Below are 21,062 nucleotides of genomic sequence, written 5' to 3' on the forward strand. Positions count from 1 at the left end.
TTAATACAACTAGTTCTGGACTTGCAGTTAGTACGAGGCGCGCTAAATCTCACGTGACCCCTGTTTTATCATCATTGCTGTGGCATCTGAACTCCTCTTGTCAGCAGAGAGGTGGCTGGGACCCGCTGTAGAAACCCCTCCAGCCCAACTAATTTGGGGTCATGCCGCTGTCAGAGGAGGGTGTCCCGAGCCAGGCGCAGTCGCCAGGAGGAGGCTCCAGAGGCGGTGGTGCCTGAACGTGTCAGGGCCGGAGGCCACGGAGCCACCAGCTGGCGGGGCTCCTCTGTGTGTCCCACCCCACCTCCACCCCGTTTGGGGGTTTAAGGGTGTCCCGTGCTCTGCCCGTTTCCTATGGTGCATCCAGGCGAACGAGACGGGGCAGGGTTCTGACTCAGCCCTGCTTCACCACTGGCCTCTTCCCCCCAGAGCCTGGCTCCCCAAGCTCCCCGCCTTTCCCCACAGGGTCTTTCTTCTTGTCTTCTGCAGGAAGTAGGAAACCTCTAGCTGCCTCTCCTGACTCTCCTCGCGGTCCTGCCGCCACAGCCCTCTTGCTGCTGCAGGTGGTGGCCGCCGCCACGGGCTTCATCTGGTCCGTCGTGTGGCGGCTGCAGTTGGCCCTGGAACAACGTGGGTGTGGCCCGCTCGGACTTCGACCAGCCGTCGGTTCTACAGTGTTGCGTGGCCTGCGGACGCAGAGGACCCGCGGCTACTGAGGGGCCGTGCGTGGGTGTGGCAGACCAGCCCGACTGCGGGTGGCCGGTGCCCTCGCCCGCGTGGTTCCCGGGCTGGCTGTGCGGGGCTCCGTCACGATCGGCGATGCTCCTGGACGCCGTGGACACTGCAGGCGTGGATTGCTTTCCGTGCTGGTTGTTTCTCAAGCATCTGTGTTGTGAGCTGTGTGGTTCCCGCAGAAGAGTGCGGGTGTAAGAGAGTAGTTCCTTTTTTATTTTGTATTTTTGTGGCACGCGGGCCTCTCACTGCTGTGGCCTCTCCCGTTGCGGAGCACAGGCTCCGGACGCGCAGGCCCAGCGGCCATGGCTCACGGGCCCAGCCGCTCCGCGGCACGTGGGATCTTCCCGGACCGGGGCACGAACCCGTGTCCCCTGCATCGGCAGGTGGACTCCCAACCACTGTGCCACCAGGGAAGCCCAAGAGAGTAGTTCTGATGACACGTCCGTGCAGCCGCCCCCCGGGTTAAAAACAGACGTTGTGTCTCCGTCTCCTTGACCACTGCCCCTCCCTCCCTGTCCATATGGCCGCTGTCCTGTGTTTCAGAGTCACCCTGTCCTTGCCGTTCTTTTAGTTTACCACGGAGCGTGCACCCCTCAGAATCCAGCTTAGCTGTGCCTGTGATTGAGCTTCACGTACGGAGTCGTGGGTATATTCTCTTATGTCCCTCTTGACTTATTAACGTGGTGGATTACATCAGTTGATTTTCATGCACGCAGTCATTTTCGTGTTCCCAGCACAAATCCAACTTGATCATGCTGTATCAGCCTTTAAAAACATTGTTGGATTGCGTTTGCTGACGTTTTGTTGAGGATTTTTACATCCGTCTTCAGGAGTGAGTTTGGCCCATACGTTTTCTTCATGTGCTTCACAGATGTGTTCCTGCTGGATGCTGGGTGGGACTTTCTGGAGAAGCCATCTAGGCGTGGAGTGTTCTTTGTACATTGAGTTTTCTTTCTTGATTCTAATTCTTTAATGTTGGTAGTTTAGTCAGATTTTCTGTTTCTTCCTGAGTCGGCACTGATGAGTTGCGTTTTTCTTGGAATTTGCTCATTCTGCCTCAGTTTACCAGAGTTTTGGAATAAAGCTCCTAGTACCCTCTTACTCTCCGTTAGTGCTGTCGGGGTTTGCAGTGATAGCTCCATTTCGGTGGTCTCTTGCTGCCTAACTTACCCACCCCAAAACCTGGGGGCTGAGAACAGCCACCGTTTGGTTGTGCTCGTGATGTCGTGGGTCGGGTGTGAGGGAACGGCCTGCCTGTGCTCCACGGTGACTGGGACCGCAGCTGGGGTCACCCAAATGGCTGGAGGGGGCCGTGGGTCTGGAGCGTGTTGTCCCAGGAGCTGGAGAGGCCGAGTCACCGCTCGCAGAGCCAGGGTGTCCGCCCAGGGCCCTGCTCCAAAGCCCGCCCTTGCGGCCCTGCAGTCCCCCCGGGAGCATGGCAGCCTCCATCTCCCCGTTCCACTACTTTGTATTTAAAGGTCTTGGTTTACAGGCTCCTCTGTGTGTCCGAGTGCAGCTCCGCACCTCTTGTCGTGACGCTCCTGCCGCACCTCTTGTCATGACGCTCCTGCCGTGTTCTCCTCGCTCTGTTTTAGTCTGTGGACTTTCGCTTTGTGAAGCTCCTGCAATGACACTTCACCCCTAGTGGCTCGCACTTGGTCCTTCCTCTTTCTCCTTGGAGTGCGGGGGGTCGTGTCCCGGCTGCTGCGACCCACTCCCACCTGCCGCGGAAGTGGGCACCGAGGCAGCGCCCCTTTACTGTCTCCCCCCAGGCGTGGAGGTGGGCCGCCGGGTGGTGATGGGGTGGGTGACGCTGTGGGTGGGTGACGGGAGGAGCCCAGCACAGACGTCATTTGGATATCAGTTTGTTTTTCAGAAAGAAAATAGAGACGTCCCATGTTCAGGTTCTGTAGGTGTTTTAGCGTGTTGCGGTCGTGCTGCTGGTCGGCGGGGAGATAACATGGAGATGCAGACGCAGGGCTGGCCTCAGCTCCTGAGCCTGGGTGGGAAGGGGCAGGGAGGATGCCGAACGTGCAGCTCTGGGTCTGTCTGCACTCACGCACGTGCGCAGGCCCGTGCGTGTGACGTTCCCTTTTTCGGAAGATAGGTCCATACAGGACTTTGCCTGAGACCCCCCTCCTTAGCGTGTGGGTCGGTGCTCGTTTGCGTTGGCACGTCCGCCAGCAGAGATCCGGTGGCGCCTGTCACGTGCGCGTCTGTCTGCCTATCGTCGCGGGGGTGAAGGCGTGACTGATCATCGGGTGTCTGCTTTAAAAATCGTAAGCGTACAGTAAAAGTAAGTGAAACATGTTTAGGAGAGGACTCTTTTTTTTTTTTTTTTTTTTTTTGCCTGTGCTGTGTGGCCTGCAGGATCATCTCCCAAGGAGAGGAGTTTTAATTAACAATATTTATTATTAGAGTTAGCTCCTGCACTGGTGAAAAAGCTTTACTACTGAGTTAAATTAATGCAAAGTAATGGAACGCTTCTGTTACAGAGGGAAGGCTTTCAGGCTGGGCACAGAGAGCTGGAGAGGGGCCTGAAGGAAGCTCGCCAACCAGACGCCGCACTTAGGTCTTCTCCGCCCCACCTGCACCGAAGGGCCGAGGAAACAGAAACACGTTGAGTGCGAGGTAGGAGCAAACACGCGTACATCTCTGCTAACATTTGACTAACAAGAGTGCCTCTGGCTTGCCGTAGATGATTAGTTAAGCCTTCGGCTTGCCATTTAATATGCGTGTGATGGGCTCGCTTCCAGCAGAGACGGTTTGTTACGGTCCCTGCGGTCTCTCGGCCGGTGCTCTGCTGCCCCCCAGCGGCCGGCGCGGTCCCTGCAGAGGGGACGCCACGCTGGACTTGCTGGGAAGCCTTTGCCGCAAATTCTTTTCCTTGAGGTGATTAAAAGAACATTTCGTTCGCACTTATTTTTGTGACTGTTACATGATTCAGCGTCTGCTTTTGAGAGGAGTTGAGACAGGTGTTAAAATCGCGGTAGTGTGACGTCAGGTTAATTTGCAGCCTGCAGAAGGTCTAGCGTTGAACTTTCACGGAGGTTTTTTCACGGGGAAGAAGTGGACGGAAGTGGCCGCCAGAGGCTGCTGAGTGCAGGAGCGCGTTCTGTGTACGTTCGCTCCCTCGCTGGGGGCTGGGGAGTGGCTGCCACATCACAGCACCCTCTGGGCCGGGGCACGTTGGACGGGGCAGACGTGGAGCCCACGGGGTCGGGTGGGGGAGGAGAGGTGCGCCTGGAAAGCCCCCCCCTGCCATTTCTGTGTCTGTCAACGTCAAGAATGTCAGGCACCTGGTTCCCAGGGAGGCCTTTAAAAGAGGTTTTGCTTACTCTTCGACTGATGCTTTTTTTTTTTCTTGCTTTTTTTTTTTGGCACATGGCGAGGGCAAAACCAAGGTTACTTTTACCGCTGCTTGTGCCAGAGGGGTGGAGTTTTATGTTCAACCACAGCTCATCTTTCAGCTCGATTAGTGATCTTAAATCAGTTTCTCTGTAGCTGGAGTTTATTGAGAGACGGCGAGAATCCCAGAGTGAGACGTGCTTTAGTGCTGCGAGTGAAGTGTGATTTATGGCCACCTATGTCCAAGGTGCCATGGACGTAAACTGCCTCATTAATTATGCTGTTTAAGTGAAATAGAAAGTGTTTTTTATGTAATGTAAGCATGTACCGGAGAAGCGAGTTATTTATGTTCCTTTGCACAAGTAAATTGTCCTTGAGGGCATAGAAGAAATAACCAAGGACAAAAGGTGGCATCTGAAGCAGGACGGAGGGCTGGGAATGATCAGATACCACAACGTCGTGAATCACGTCTCCTGCTGATTCTGTGCTGACAGATGTAGTTGCAGAACAGACATTTTGTATTTGTTTCATAAAATGAGAGCTAATTCTGGCAACAATAATCTGATGTATTAGTCTTTTTTTCAGAGTGATTTGAAAAAGAAAAAAAAACCCATGGAAGTGGCCAGAAAAAGTCTCCACTGGTGGAAGCGCTCCTGTCAGTAGCCTCATTTGCCATCTGACGGTGACGCTGGAGGGAGCCTGTATTTTTAGTTTCAGGCACAGTTGCTGCTTTTGCCTCTCTTGCTCCTTAAAAAGATTGAAGTTGCTTCTTGTGTCTTACAGGTGAGAACATCTTCCGAGGTTGGGGCGTCTCGGGGGTTGCGCTGTGGCACCGCTGCAGCACTTACGCAGCTGCACACATCTGAGGGAGGCCCAGGGAAGCCCTGAGTCTGCTCAGACGCCGGGGCTTTTCCTCGGTGTGTCTCACTGCCGCCAACCCCAGCATTCTGCTTATAACAAATATTGATTAACTCCCCTTTTTATTCTGAAATGAAATCGTAGAAGGTACCACTTTATATAATTACAACCGCACTCAAATGTAATAAAAGAGAAATTAAGAACGTACCACGAAATAGTTCTCGTGTTGACATGTGAACGCCGGGCACCGCCGCTCTCGGGAGGACCCTGTGCACGCACGCCTGTAAATGCAGAGACGCAGGCGCTGCAAGGGTGACACAGACCGAGGGTGTAGATGAGTGGGATGGCGTTCAGCTCGTGGATGCATTCTTGGAGAAGCGCGACGCAGCTCTCCCTGCTTTTCGCTTGGCAGTTACGATTCTGGATGGTTGGGTGTGTTGGAAGTTGATAATATAGGAAACGGGGCTTGAGTAACCATGAACCTCTTCGTCACCTGCATGGTAGTGCTTCAGGCAGGACAGTTCTTTGTTTCTGGGACAGTCCTGCTGTCCCACACACTCCCTCTCCCTGCACGGTGCCAGAGTGCCCCAGACCTGCGACGACCAGACCACGTCCACACGTGGCCACCACCGCCACCCCCAGCGGTCACTGACAGAAGGCTTGGCCGAGAGGAGAATGTGGCAGGGAGGGGCTGTCGGGGACAGGGTGGCGTCGAGGTCCTCACAGGCCTGCAGGGTGTCCTGAAGGCTGGAGCAGCTGTGGGCCGGGGAGGAGCCCCCCGCGGCGTGAGGCGTGGGCCCCCGCGAGTGCAGGCGACTCCAGGGCTCCTAGTGCCCGAGGTGGGGAGAGGCATCGCTGCAGGGACACCCAGCGCTTATGCAGGGGGCGGACTCCTTACATGGGGGCAAATACTTGACATTTTTCCCCTTTAATGTGATTTACTGGCTAACATAACCTATTTAACACAGATGACACTTCAGTTTATAAACGTTCCTGAAGGTCAGTGAAATAAAACAAAATTTGGCTGAGAACGAAGAGTGATTCTCAGTGAGTTTCTGGCATGAGTCACTGCCACTGAGAAAGTGTCCTTGTGTCATCTGGACTGACTCATCAGCGTCAGCTCCACAAAGCGCGTCCAGGAAGATGCGCCCCTGGTTGTGAGGTCACGGGTCTGCTGCAGTGTTCAAGAAAGATGTGTATTGCGTCCCCCACTCTTTCATTCACCCAGCAGATAGGTGCCTTGCATCTGTGGGCAGGCACTGACCGAGGCCCTCGGGACCAGGGTGGGACGGGCCGGACATCACCCGCTGATGCTGGTGGGAACGGAGAAGAGTCATTGTCGCTCCAGGCAGCGTCGGCCGTGAGGGGGACCCTCAGGGCAGGGGTAGGGACCTCTCCCAGGGGGTGGTGTCGCAGAAAGGACCCAGGAGGGACCCTGACACGCCTTCTCTCCACACCCCTGCCTGAGGGTGGCTGCAAGCAAAATGGTGCACAGTTAACCTCAAAAGTCTGACTCTAGTGAATAAAACTTCAATTGCCTTTGCAGTGTTGGGTGCAGAGTGGTATCTGCTGCTCTTAGTAGCTGCTTGCTGACTTTCTTGTAGCCGTTTTGTGCTCTGGTCATGACTAAATACCAAATAATGGCTCCAGATACTTAAGACTAATGTGTAAAAAGAAACAGATACAGGAAAAATCTGGTATGCTTTCCTTGTTTCCTCGTGGAGGGACTTGTAGAAATACAGCAGTGCCCTCTTGTGGACAGATGCGTTGTGTAGTCACCCCTCTGTAAAATTCGAAATGCTGAATTTATCAGAGAAGCCCTGCCCCTCCTGTGCAGATGGAGAATTCTGGAAGGCTGTCTCCTGACCGCCTTATTACCAGGATGCTGCGGGCCCTTGCTGGTCTTACGGTCTACGGATGACGTTTTGGACGTGGGCTAGGGCATTCGATGTGGTCTCTCCATCACTCCCTCAAGTTTGTGGGGCAGCAGCTGGCAGCGGCGATGAGAGCTCCGTGGGGCCCGTTCTGGAAGAACAAAGCCCAGAGCTGCTTAGAGGAAGGGGTGGGTCTCTTGGATCATGGTGGAACTCAGGCCTCTGCAGCGCTGCCCAGGCGGGCACTGGGGCGGGGACATGGCTGGGGGGAAGGGAAGTGAGCAGGTGACGACAGTGGTGTGTCTACTGCTGCTGTGACAGAAGTAGGGGCCAGAGGCAGGTGGCTTGTTCTCCCCCCTGCGGTAGGGGCCGCAGGCTTCGTGGAGGCGGGAGGAGTCTTGAAAGGTGTGTATTTTCCAGGCAGATGGCATGGGGAGGGGGGCAGGGGGCGGGGGGAAGGGGCAGGAGAGGACCCCAGCAGCCTGGTGGGCCCAAGAGGGGCTGCGACTGTGGTGGGTGGGGGCATGCAGGGGCAGGGCCGAGGCCGGCTGGGCGGAGGCACGTGGGGGTGCGGGAGAGGAGACCAGGCCTGCTTGGGTTCTGTTTTTCAGTTTTTACCAGCGATGTCTTCTGAAGTCAGACAAGTCACGTAATTTAAAAAGGCTTTTGGTGGAAAGCAGCGGTCCGCGGTCCTCGCCCGCCCCAGAGGCAGCCCTGATTGTTCTAAAGAGTTGTAGATACCTGTGTTTCTGGATTGGCCAGTGTGAGGACTGGCTGCGGGGACAGAGGCGCCGCGTGAGGAGCTTCACCAGGAGGAAGGTGAAGCAGCAGCGCCCGTCCAGGCCCAGACCGTCTGTCCTGGTGTCCGTCTGTCCTGGTGTTCGGTCTGCTGTGTGTGAACCACCCATAGCTGGGGCAGGTGCTGGAGGGGGTATGATATAGGGCACCTGTGTGCTGTCTCTTGGAGAGGTTCCCAGAAGCTGCCTCGTGATGCTTCTGTTTCCATCCCGGTGGGTAGAGCTGTCGTCACGTGGCCGTGACCAATGGCAGGAGGGCTGAAAAGGTCGCTCTCCAGGGCTGGCTGGGCGGGTGCTCTGCTGTTGGTGCGGATGGCAGTCACTGCCGTGCTTCCTGTTTCTTAATAATACACGTGCAGCTATTTGATTTGTTAATTTTGGACAGTATCTGTTGACTTTCAGTTTAGATACGGGAGGATTTAGCTCACTTACACTTCTGCCTTCCCTTCTTTTCCCGTGTCATTTAGGAGTGCTTTTGGCTGAAAGTAACAGAAAACATGACCTGTGGTATCTTAAACAACTGGGGGTTTATTCATTTACTTATTTCATAAGTAAAGCAAAGGTAGGTTTTTGCTAGAGCTGGCTCAGAGCACGACCACGTCAGGAGTCTGGTTCGGTGTCTCTGCAGTTCTCCTAACCATTCATGTCTGCAGTGTGGCTGCTGCAGCGCCGGCCATCACATCTGTGTTCAAGGCAATAACAACTGGGAAGGAAGGAGCAAGCAGTGCAGCCCATTTCTGTCGTTTTCATCAGGGGCATTCCAGAAGCCTCTGCATATTTTCATTTATATCTCGTTGGCCAGAACAATGTCGTGTGGCCAGCTGTAGTCACAAAGGAGACTGAGAAAGCCAGTATTTAACTCCTGTAACATCTCTGCGAGAGGGGGCAGGAGAAAGGGGGCTTGGGGAGGAGCACTGGGTCAGCCGGCCAGGTTGGCAGCCACGTTCCCTGCTGGTTGTCTTAGGAACTGCAGATTCTTAGCCAGTTTCTTGGACCTTGGACGTCTCCTGGCTCCCCACGTGTCAGGTGGACCTGGCCACTTACCCTACCCTGCCCGTCACCTCCTCCTCACTCTCCGCTGTTCAGCTTCTGTCAGGTCTGGTGTTCTGGGTTTCTTAATGTTACCAAAGTAGAAAATTTTATTTTCTGTTTCGTAACCATGGTTCACTCAGTTTCAAATCCGTACATGGCATTTATGTTATTATGATTAGCAGACGGTGTTCACTACAGAGCCAGGTAAGATGCAGGTGATAGTTCCTCCTCCGTCACACTTCTGCGTGCAGAGGAAGATTTTTAAGTGATTTCTCTTTTAGGACACTACACTAATTGCCGAAAGTTGTGCCACGTTTGAACCTGCTCTATAGTTGGGTCGTGTCTTTTTTGCTCAGTGCCGTCTTTTTCCTGCATTCTTGCATTGCCTGGGGTGGTAGGGCGGGGTGGTTAGAGGTGGCTGCAGCCTGAGTGTGGGGCAGTTTGCTTGCTTCCCCGCTCCGGTCTCCTCAGGAGTCAGCCGGCGGCAGCAAGAGCCGCTGTAAGCCTTCCTCTGCAGTCCTGTTGAGAGACCCGTGTGCGTTCTAGTCTTTTCCAGCTGATTCATTCTGTGTTTGGAATCCATTCATTCCTTCTTCTTGAAATCTATGTATTTTCCATTTTATTTCAAATTGAGACTATGACTTTCTCCTACTATTTGTGTTTTTTTTCCTGCGATTTTTTAAAGTTGCTTTTATTGAGGTACAGTTTACATGCAGTAAAAACCACCCTTTGTATGTGTTCAGTTAGATGTGCTCTGACAGTGTGCTCAGTTAGCACAGCACCACCCCCGTGTCCTTCGTCCGAAAGGTTCCCTCTTGCCCACTCAGGTGTCCTGATCCATCCTGACCACAGAGTGGCCCTGTCCGGCGTTGGCGTTCTGTGTCATTGCCTACTTTGGACAGGACACCAGGACGCAGCGGTGAGGGGTGAGGGCAGGCCACGGGGCGCCCACACGTCAAGCGTGCCGCGAGCCCCGGGCGGACGGGGGTAGGTCGCGCTGTGAGGTCACGCTGAGACGGCAAGAAAAAGCCTGTCTCACATCCTGAGCACGGTTGTCCTGCGTTCCTACCCCGAGCCCAGGTAGCAACTTCCTGCAGAAAAGTTTCTGTTCACTGGCTTTGCTTTAGCCATTTTAAAGGACCCGTGAGGCAGTGGTATGGAATACTTAGAGCTGGTTTAGTTCAGTGAGTGACCTGATTTGTAAATTAAATTTTATCAAATAATTTATAAACTTAATTCTAATAAGTTGAGCTCCTGGTATGGAATTGGAAAGCACAGTTTCATACATCTGTTCCAGTCTTTAAAAAAATTATTGCTTTGCTTATTTATGTGTAATATAATTTTACAGTTTCATTATTTTAGCTTAATATTTCAAATAGGTTTTATAATTAAGATAAAATACAAAAGCAACAAAACCCCAAATAGTCTGTACTATCAAGTTCTGAATGTGTGGTGACAGATGGCTAATTTTAATAAGACTAAATTCACCCAAGTTTGTGTATGTGTGTTTGATCTTCAGTGAAGAGTTGCCAGCATAAAGTGAAGAAATAATGTGAATGTTTAAGGTTTAAAATTTCTCTCCCGTGAGCCCTTGTCTTGCAGCTGCTCATCCCTACGGCCATGTTGGCCCACACGCCCACTCTAGTGTCCTGTCCCTGCCGCCACTTGCTCTCCCCAGGCTGACTGCGCAGCAGTGTGTGCTGGGACAGGGTCCCGGGGCAGGGGGTGGGTCTGGCCAGGCAGCGGCTGGGATCAGTGATGGAATCCAGGGGCTGAAAGCCCGGGCTCAGACTCTGCCCACGGGGTCCCAGAGAGCTAGACTTCTCGAGTGAAGGTAGACTTTGGCCAGCGGGGTTCTCTGGGGCCCGGGTAGAGTGAGGGACCTGCCCCCACACGTCCCTCTGAGCATCTGCCCAGGATAGCACCCACCTCTCCTGGGAGCCTCCCAGCAGTTTGGGGACACAGACCTGGGGTGGGGGTGTATCCTCCAGCCCCTGTGCCCTCGGGTCTGCGGAGGTGAGGCCTGGGCGCTGCCCTGCACCGGGACTCGGGATTTTGTGGGCCCCCCACCTTCGTAGTTGACCAGCTTGATGGGACCCGAGCTGGGATCGTACTCCCCTCTCAGACTGGGGGATATCCCGTCGCCGCCCTCCGGCCCGGCTTCATCGCCTCAGTAACCAGTTTGCTCTGGGCTAGACTTCCTTTGAATTCTCTAGTCATGAGTCTCAGTGATATTGCTGAGAAAAATGTGAGTTTTCGTTGCTTTTTATCACCTTCTCGTGCACGTGGTGTCCGTTTGGTGGCAGATTCAGACCGTCATTTCTGGGGCGTTCTCTTCTCTCAGCTCTGGTGTGTTCCCTGGTCGTGTGTCTGGTCCTTAGACGCACGAGTTCTGTGCCTTTGGCTCTCCACCCTGCAGATCCAGGCTGAGATGCCTCTGATCTCTTTTTAAGGTTTTTCTCTTCCATGCAGTCTTGTTTGAGTTTTTAGTCAGATCTGACCATTTTTGTCCTTTGTACATTGCTTCTACGTCGGCACGTTTATGTTGGTTCTTTCATGTACACATACCCGGTTAAAAAAAAAAAAAACCAACCCTAGGATCAAGTATACGTAGGTTCCCTGGGTCAGAGGTTTTTCTGCTCTAGACTGAGCAAAATCACTGTCTTCTTTGAAGGCCCAGCCAGATTTACTTGATACTTCAAAAAGTATATGTTCTCATTTGTTTTCAATAATCAGTAACAGAAAACATTGTTTTTAAAGTTTGGTTCAAAAATAGTCTTTAAAGAAATACCTGTCTAAACCATGGCTATCAATTGCATACCCAGTTCAGTTTCAAATTTACGTTCAGACTTGATGACACTATTTGTTTCAAACTTTCCTTCAGTCTGTAACTAGGAATCCGAGCTCTCTGTGCGCAGCCCAGGCCTCTCAGATTTGAGATGGCCTCTGCTGCCGGCATTGCTCCATGGGCCACCTAAGCCATCTGGGGCTATTTTGTCATCCGTGGGTCACCCCAGCCATTCGTGGGCCACCTGAGCCATCTGTGGGTCACCTTAAGCCTCCGTGGGCCGCCTGAGCTGTCTGCGTGGCTCTCCCTCGTTTTGGGTGACCTTAGGCTACTGGAACTAATTTTAGGGCCTTCAATTCAAGTGTCTCCCCCCGCTTTTTTTCAAATCCAACACCTGCTGTACTTACCTGATCAATGTAAATTTTTATTTCAATCCAAAGTTCCTTGGTAAAGTCACTTCAAAAGAAAATGGAAAAAGCTTACTTTAGTTCGTGATCTTAATTGAGTGGAGGAAACTTGCAGGCGCCCTGCAAACTACGCTCACCCTAATGTGCTCGGAACTGTCTTGCCGTAGAAAGTAGAAATGTGCTTAGTTGAAGAAATACGTGCGTGTTACTTTGACCTGATATTGTGAGAAATCTTAACAGATTAAAAAAGTAAACTTGAGTGGCCGTGCTTTTGCTGTGATGGCGGCCTTGTGGAGGGTGAAGAGCTTGGGTCCCGAGCGGGGAGTGTCCTGGGTTCGGAACAGTGCCCTGCCGCCTGCCCAGTTGTGACCTTGGACAGATCACCTAGCCTCTCCAGCTGGCTGCTTCTCTTCAGAAGGTGGAGGTCCTGGTGATACGGCAGCAGCTGAAGCCAAGGTGGCCCTACTGTGGCCTGCACACTGTCCTCACTTGGTCCCCCCAGCAAGCCTGGGGGCAACCATCGCTGTCACCTCGGAGCCGAGAGGGTGAGAACTTGCCGTGGCCCCAGGCTAGAAGGAGGTAGAGCAGGGCTTCAGCAGGGAGACCTGCTCCGGGCTTTGTGCTGATGACCCCTGTGCTGTAACCATGGCCATGCTGTACGGCCGTGCAGGTTTCACACTGCACAAAAACGCTTGAATGGCATCCCTGCTGGTTGTGAAACAAGTGGGGGTTGTGTCCAGGCCGCCCCTCGTGCGGTCATTGCAGAGTCTCCTTTGCTAAGATTTGGTGACATTTAACTGGAGTGACCAGCGGGCGATGGTCACTCAGTACACTCGTCCTGTGCATGCCGCCTCAGTGGCTGTTCCCTCCCCCGACTGCCCAGCTGCAGTGCCTTTCCCAGCTCTGTCCACACTCAATACTCAGGACTCACCCACTCTAACCTCTGTGCAGGTGAGTCCCACACCTGAGTCTCCAGCCCAGACCTTTCTCCTGCTCTCTAGGCTCAAACCCCGGGTCCCCCAGCATCTTCTGGGGAATCACCTCATCTCCAACTTGGGACATCAGATTGACCTCCTGGTGCCCCCCCTCCCCCGCCCATCCACAGGCCTCCAATCTCAGCAGCTCTGTCCTTCCGGGCTCTCAGGCCAAAAGCCGGGGCTGTTCTTTCCCTTCTGCCCCAGATCCAAGCTATCAGGAGAACCTGCCTACTGTGCCACTAGGGTGCATCGAGTCTGGTTATATCTTACCTTGTCCACGGCCATCAGGCTCTGACCATTGGATCTGTTTACAGTGGTCTCCTAACCTGTCTCCCCGCGTCAGCCCTGCCCCACACCTGTCCTTCCCCAGAGGCCAGAGGCCAGGCCCCATGAAAACTCACGGGCAGAGTGAGCTGACCCTCCAGCACTTCTGGCCTCCTGGCTGTTCCTGGGCCACGCTGGGCTCTGCCTTGGCATCTTCGCCCTCTGTCTTCTTGGGACGCTCTTCCCCGGGGCCTCGCGTCAGCCTCCTCAGCGCCTTGCGCTTGGCTTCGTTACCGTCTCCGTGGAGCCGTGCACCGTCCTCTGCCACGCCAGTCCTTTAACGGCTGTGACGCTCACTGCTGACTGGGTTTCTTTTCCTGTTGGACGTGAGCCCCACGCGAGCCTGTGAACGTCCTCTGTTCACCGACAGAGCCCTGGCCCCGAGGATGGTCCCGGCCCATAGTGGGTGCTTGCTCCCAGTTGGATGAGTGAGTGAATGTTTGCTGTGTTTCTTATTAAGAGATCTTTCGGAGGCACCATGGTATTAAATCAAGTACCATTACAGTTTCCTGTGTGTGGATTATATGTGAATAACTAATGAAGAACTGACTCATTTAGAGACTGTAGAATTCTGATGGAATAAACTCCTTGTTTCCTTCTTGAAAGAGTAGAAAAACAGTTTTCAAGGGTCTTATCCTAAATTAATAGTCCAGGAACATTAAATGTTGGCGTCTTTACTCTAGGACGTAGATAAATAAAATTAATTAGGTACCAGGAATGTCAGATGCTAAATGGTGTACAACTGTTTCTGACATTCTCCTGGAATTCAGTAGTTATTAACTTGCATAGATGTGACAGCTGAAGTCCGAAATCGGTGTACCTTTAAAATTGGAAAAAGCTTTAAAGTGTTCTTTTAGATTACTAGCTGTCAATTTAGTGGTTCTAGAAACCATATCTGACGCAGCAAATCATCGTCATTCTGCTGTGAATTTCTTGGTTCCCACGAATACAGGTATTCTATTTTTATGCTCCTGTCAAGTAATCCTAAAGGTAGCAGAAAGAAATGGGAAGAAAAAAGAAGAACACGATAGATGCAGAGAGAGGATGTTATTTCGCCTGTGGGAACCTCTCGTGGAATGACTGTAAGATAAGACGCGCTGAGAAAGGCGGTGCTCCGTTAGGCGCCCCCCACCCACGGCCACAGGCGCTGCACCAGGGCGCCACTTGCCTTGTCGTCCCGGGGGGTTCTGACTCACTCTGATGGTCAAGAAAGCGGAAAACACGGCATTTATTAGGTGAGGAAGATTAGCTGTGCATTCGGCCGTGTCATCTGATGAGAAAAAACAAATGATCCCTTTATGAAGTGAAGGCTGTATGCACGTAACTGCCACGTTTACCTGAGTCTTTATACGAATGTAGAGCGGATGTGAAATTGGGCTGTACGACGCGATAGTAGGAAGCCAGCTTGTCCTTGTGTTTCATAGACTATTCGGTGCTCTTTAGTTAAAAGGAACCTAAACAGACTCGATGTTGTCAAACCAGGCGTCTTGAGAACCGTGCTGCTGTCCCTCCTGTACCCGCGGGGTAGTCGTGAGTGGGTGCCGCAGGTGCCGCGGAGACGCCGGGCCACGTGGCCCACCCCGCAGGACACGGACACCCGTTTGGGTCACAGGGGGGAGGAGGGAGTGAGGAGGCCTTTGGGGGTTTCCATGAGAACAGCAAGGCAGGGCAGAGTAAACCACTTAGGATTGGCCAGTTTGAGTGACCCTGGCAGGCTGTGGGCTGTAGCGGTGGTTTCTGGTTGCCTGGTCCCTGCCCGAGTGATCTGGGGCAGGGGCGGGGCAGCAGGGGCCTGGCGGGAGGTTAGATCTCAGTGTGGGCTGTGGCTTGCGTTGCTCCTGGCCGAGCCCTCTGTTGTCTCTGCAAATCAGCTCATCTGGGAGGGGCAGTCTCTCCTTCCCAGGGTCTGCAAGGCCCCCAAATGCCGGAGCATCAACAAAGAGAAAATATAGTTAAACTAATTTGCAGTGTGATGTATGGGTGCCACACAGACAGCTACCGTACAGAACCCAGGGAAGCAGAGTTAGAACGACTGCCGCTACGAGCTGAGCTGCACCTGCAGCTGGGGACGGGGTCGGAGGGCGTGCTCTCAGGGTTGCACTCTGGTCCCTCCCCAGGGCGAGCGGTGGGCTCTGTCCCACCAGTGCCCACTGCCTGGAGCCCTGGGGAAGGGGTTCTGCGGGGCCACGTCTTCTGTGGAGCATGTCGGACGGGCACACACAAATCTAAGAGTCATAGGAGCTGCTCGATGTGACAAAACATGGCTCAGGCGCCACGTGCAGTCGTGGTGAAGCCGGCGTTAATTCGTGTGCACCTTTGGAATAATAAGTTGGAAAAGCGATGCTGGCATTACCAGGAAAGGAATGCTTTGTGTGCAAGACACGGGCAGTTGTGTGGAGAGAAAGATTTTGACGCGTCGATTAACTTTTCTTTTGCTGAAGGGCTCTGCTACTCACATCCTCCCTGCACACTGACTCCCCCGCAAGACACCCCCGACCTCAGGGCTCTCGGATGCAGTTGCCTTTTGTTCCAAGGACAGAGACCCCAAGATGTGGGAGAGCATCTACACAGTGTGTCTGGACGAGGGGGGCTGAGGGCTGTGCTGGGCCAGTCCAAGTGTGGGTCCCGCGCCCTGAGATGTGTGTGCGTGCGTCTGTCTGTGTGTGTGCGTGCATGTGCGCGCACGCGTGTGTGTGTGTGTATGCGTGTGTGTGTGTGCCCTGCTCTGCACCCCCCAGCGAGCCAGGCTGGGTGGGAAGGGGAGCGTCGTGCCTGCCTGGCACCAGGTGCCCACGTGCAGGTGGGGCCAGCGGCGTCCCCGAGCCGCGGGGTCCTGGGCCCCTGAGCAGTGCTGCGTGGGAGCGTTACTTCGGGGGGTGTTATTTTGTGAACTGGACTCTTGGTGGTTCTACTTCATCATTTGAGGAACTGTGTATATTCTGGAGACGTTGGGGTTTCTTAGGCAGGACTCTGTCTGATGGGGAGATGGTGTCACACACACACACACCCCGCCCCCGGAGTCATGTCCCTGCCCACTCTGAAGGGCTGAGGGCCCCTCCACCTGCGCTTTGAAGAGTGAGCCTGGGGCGGGGGAGGAGCCGCCCTCCCACGTGCCCACAAGGGCCGTCGCGGCCGCGCGGCTCGATGCCTGGCTGAGCGCCCGCCCCAGTGGCCGGGGGCTGGGACGGGGCCGGGCTGGCCAGGGCTGGCCCCGCTCATCGCGGGGACGCTGGCCATGGGGACTGTCCTCAGTGTCCGCCGGTGTGAAAGGAGGCGCAAGAGACGCTCTGAGAGGAAAGGTAACTCCTTTGTCTTTCATCCTGAAGTGCAAATACTGGGCTTCCAACGCAGTGCGGTGTGGGACCGTGTTCTGACCTGCCTGTGAGTTTATCTTGTTGATGCCGGTTACTACTTCTTTTTTTTTTTTTTTTACATCTTTATTGGAGTATAATTGCTTTACAGTGGTGTGTTAGTTTCTGCTTTATAACAAAGCGAATCAGTTATACATATACATGTGTTCCCATATCTCTTCCCTCTTGCGTCTCCCTCCCTCCCACCCTCCCTATCCCACCCCTCTAGGTGGTCACAAAGCACCGAGCTGATCTCCCTGTGCTATGCGGCTGCTTCCCACTAGCTATCTATTTTACGTTTGGTAGTGTATCTATGTCCATGCCTCTCTCTCGCTTTGTCACAGCTCACCCTTCCCCCTCCCCATATCCTCACGTCCATTCTCTAGTAGGTCTGTGTCTTTATTCCCGTCTTGCCCCTAGGTTCTTCATGACATTTTTTTTCCCTTTGATTCCATATATATATGTGTTAGTATACGGTGTTTGTCTTTCTCTTTCTGACTCACTTCACTCTGTATGACAGACTCTAGGGCATCCACCTCACTACAAATAACTCAATTTCGTTTCTTTTTATGGCTGAGTAATATTCCATTGTATACATGTGCCACATCTCCTTTATCCATTCATCCGATGATGGGCACTTAGGTTGTTTGCTTCTGCTTTCCCTCTAGAGTGCCTCTCTTTTCTTCTGTTGGCATTTCGTAGAGTTTTAGCTAGGGACTCACAGAGGTAGATTTTAAAAACATGTCTCTAAACATGTCTAGAAATCACGTTAGCGTCAAGGTTTAATGTATTTTTTAGGAAGACATTTATGAAATCTTTGAAGTGTGTGGCTTTGAGTCCCAGGAGATTTTCCCTCTAGAGACAGATGCTTTGTAATTTCTCCTTTGCTGCCACTCTTCCTTACTGACTGACTTTTCTAACGTCAAAACTACTCTTCATGCTGTGGTAAGACTGGCTGCCGCTGTTACAGTGTTTTCCTTTTAAAGACATGGAGAGCAAATTCCTTCCGTTCAACACTCCAGATAATTTCAGTCTTTAATTCAACTTGATGTGTTAAGATCAATATTTTTTTCTTAACACCAGATTTAAAAGTTGCCTGTGACTATAGAAATCACAAACTACTAGCTTTGGGGTGAATTGTCGCTTTAGGAGGTGTTGAGAGTTTGCTGTCTCCACGTACTGTGCGTTAACCAACAGAAAATGTCTGAGGTGCAGAAATGCTCCTGCTGAGGCGATAGCCGGTTGCTTTCCGGGTGCCCCTGGTTACCCAGCAGCTGACAGGGCTGGAACGGGGTCTTTCTCCAGCACCGCATCTTTGGGGTCTGCTGCGACAGGAGACAGTCATCTCTCCAGGAAAGAAAATGAGCAACGGTTCTTTAGTGTGGCTTCCCAAGAAGAGGAAGAAGAAATTCATTCTGGAGTCAGCAATCTGTGATAAGAGCACGTTGCTCACTGTAACACAGACGCTGGTCCTAATGGAGCTCTGTGTCTAGGAGCGGCGGGGCCTTGTGATGTGTGACCTCTGTGGGTCCCATGCCCACCGTGTGTGTCCAGGACAGAGGCGCTGTCCCCAGGGCACGCGGGCGTAGCCTTCTCGGCGCATCCCTGCTGCTCCCGACCTGCACCTGGTTACAGCGTCGGTGTGTTTGCTCTCCTCAGTCAGGCATGAAAGAGCAAGGTGGCATTAAGACAAGCGGTAGGAAATTAAGACAAAGGCAAAAGCCAAAACTGCAAGAAATTTTCATCCAAATACGCTAAATTTAGACTCGCCACTGTTTTTCCTCCATGGCTTCTCATCACTACACATAAATTCGGGAAAATTTTGAGAAGTGTACGAACGATTCTGTCATCATCCTTTCGGAACTTATCGTAATTCACATGGTGTGTATTAGTCCCACTGTATACAAATTCTAAATGTCTTCACATATTCTAGAATCTTATTCTTCAGTAGGAAAATCATTCCCAAGTATGTTGCGGTTTCAGACCAACATCTTGAGAAATTAGCTGTTACGAGATGTAGCAATGCAGCCCCGTGTATTAAGTGAGCCCTGTTCACGGGACGTTCCTGTGTCTGTAGATTCATGTGAACACTGCTAAACAGCATTAGGTATGTGTTAATACACGTTCCTGTTTATAACATGCCCTATATTTGAAACTAATAATAATGCCTTTAAAAATTATGAGTATTGTTAGAACTGGCCATCCCATCTATACCAAATTGGGACAGTTTTACAAGATGTGAAATGTAGTCTCTTAGTATTGTATAATTTTAAAGTGCTCCAAATCCTGTGTAAAGACTGGTATGACGTGTGCCTTTTGGAATGGAGTTATGTGTCAGTACAGTGTAGCGGCGGGTTCCTTGGTTTCGGTAGCAATGCGATTGCAGTGATTCTTCGCTGCTCCTGTGGAAGGGTCACTCCCTCCCGCGAGGCAGGGTATTGGCTGTTTACTCTGGGTGAGAGGCACGTGGCTTAGCTTCGTCGTCAGAAAATTACGGTTAGAAGAGAGCAATGTGCAATTTTAATACTGACCGGGACCCCCAGACAGCAGACACTGCTGTCTTGGTAGGTGCTGCCCCCTGAGGCCCAAGGTGGGTCTGGAGCCCAGGTCACACTCCCGGGGACTGTTAGACCAGCCCTCCCTGGGCCCGACCAGTGCAGACGCTGTCGCCTTCTCTCCACTCACGGCGCTGCTGCGGAGTTGCGGGACAGTGGGAGGGGCGGGATGGAGAACCCAGAAGGCTCCTTCACCCCCCTGCCCCCCACTTTATGAATGTCCTCCTGTATTTTGCGATTAAGGGCTTTCTCAGTGAGTACTTTGTCCTGAGTGTGACAGCACCCTTGTCTGTGCCCAGTCACATGCACAACCTGTGACGGCCACTGTCACTGTGCATGTGCTGCAGTCCAGCTGGGCTCCTCCACGTTTCCAGGATGGAGAAGTGAATGGGGGGTGGGGACCTTTTACAGAAATAGAGGCCTGGACCTGTAGAGGTGAGCCACCTCCGATAGTGCTGGAGGACGGGGCCCGGACACCCTGTGCCCTCGAGGAGATGCAGACACACCTGAGGGAGCAGGCAGCTGCCATGCCAGGCCTCCACCTCGCTGAGAGACGCCTCTTGGTGAGGGGCAGAGCGCTGTGGCGGCTGGGGGCCTAGGGCGGGGCGACATTTGTCCACACTCCCACCCACCCACCCACCTAGCCATTCGCCCACCCACCCATTCATCTGTTCATCCACCCACCTATCTACCCACCCACCCATCCATCCCCCTAGCCATTCACCCACCCACCCATTCATCTGTTCATCCACCCACCCACCCATCCATCCACCCATCTATTCATCCATTCACCCACCCACCCATTCACTCATTCACCCACCCACCCATTCATGCAACGAGTAGCCATTAGAGCCTTCTGCGTGCCAGCACCAGGGACTTGGGCACCCGTGGGACAGGTGTGGGTGACAGGATGGCAGTGGCAGAGGGGTAGCCTCAGCTTTCAGGCCTGGAGTTCACTCTGGCATGGGCCACCTGAAGCACCATTTGGTGGGTGAGGAGGGGGATTTCTGGGATGCACTGCTGCTGTGCTGTGTATATTAGGAAGGAAGGGATCTCAACCAGTCTCTGGCAAGAGTGGGAGACACTGTGTCTGCCAGGAGAGGGCGCAAGTGAGGGAAGTTGCTGACCCCTGGTGGACAGCAGTTATGGATGGAAGGCCCAGGGCTCCCAGAATCTCTTGTGCCAGATGTGTGGGTACGTTTCATTGCACTTGTACAGATGGGCTTCCCAGCACAAGTGGGGGCCATGCTCCCTGGGAAGGAGCTCCTTCAGCTGGGGGTGTGTTCCAGGGATGGGCAGGGTCACCCGAGTTTGACAGTTGGGATTCTAAAGAAAATGTGTGGAGTTAGATTTGTGGAATGTACTTGAAATACTGTGGGAATTGGATCAAATCTTAACAGCGCCTATTCTTAGCGTAATTACTAGTGTTCATATTGAAAGTACAGCTCACAGTATTCTCTTTTTTCCCTTTCATCCCAGAAAATAAAGTATAGTTTTCAGATAAACGGCTTTTAATTAGGCCGTGAGGAACAGCGCAAGCGTGGGCCGTATTTCAAATGTGTTCTTTCTCTTCATTCGTCTCGAAGGACCGAGTGTGGTTATAAAAACAGGGGAGTTTCTGTTTATTCATCTTCACAATAATGTCCTACTGCTCGAAACGACGTCTGCGCCCCACCTATGCATCCCTCCCCTCTTCCCACCCCGTGGCGGCCACTGATCTTTTTACTGTCTCCACAGTTGTGCCTTCTCCGGAACGTCATATGGCTGGAATCATACAGCCTGTAGCCTTTTCAGATTGGCTTCTTTCACTTAGGAACATGCATTCAAGTTTCCTGCATGGCTTTTCTTGACTTGATAGCTCACTTCTCTTTAGCTCTGAACACTATTCCGCGGTCTGGATGGGCCACAGTCTGTGTGTTCACCTGCTGAAGGACAGCGTGGTTGCTTCCAGGTTTTGTCAGCTGTGGATAAAGCTGCTGTAAATACCCGCAGGCAGGTTTCTGTGTGGACGTAAGTCTTC

The 21,062-nt window shown here is 52.8% G+C and overlaps 1 protein-coding gene across 1 annotated transcript in view; it reads left to right on the top strand.

Moving 5' to 3' along the window:
* Positions 1-21,062, top strand: part of ADARB1 (adenosine deaminase RNA specific B1) — a 113,837-nt gene that overhangs the window by 45,181 nt on the left and 47,594 nt on the right. Inside the window, exon 2 of the mRNA XM_082654187.1 lies at positions 3,228-3,363. The gene's annotated coding sequence lies outside the window, so the exon portion shown is untranslated. The remainder of the gene's footprint in view (positions 1-3,227; positions 3,364-21,062) is intronic.

Source organism: Grampus griseus, assembly GCF_964374135.1.
Source record: "Grampus griseus genome assembly, chromosome: 5".
Lineage (NCBI taxonomy): Eukaryota > Metazoa > Chordata > Mammalia > Artiodactyla > Delphinidae > Grampus > Grampus griseus.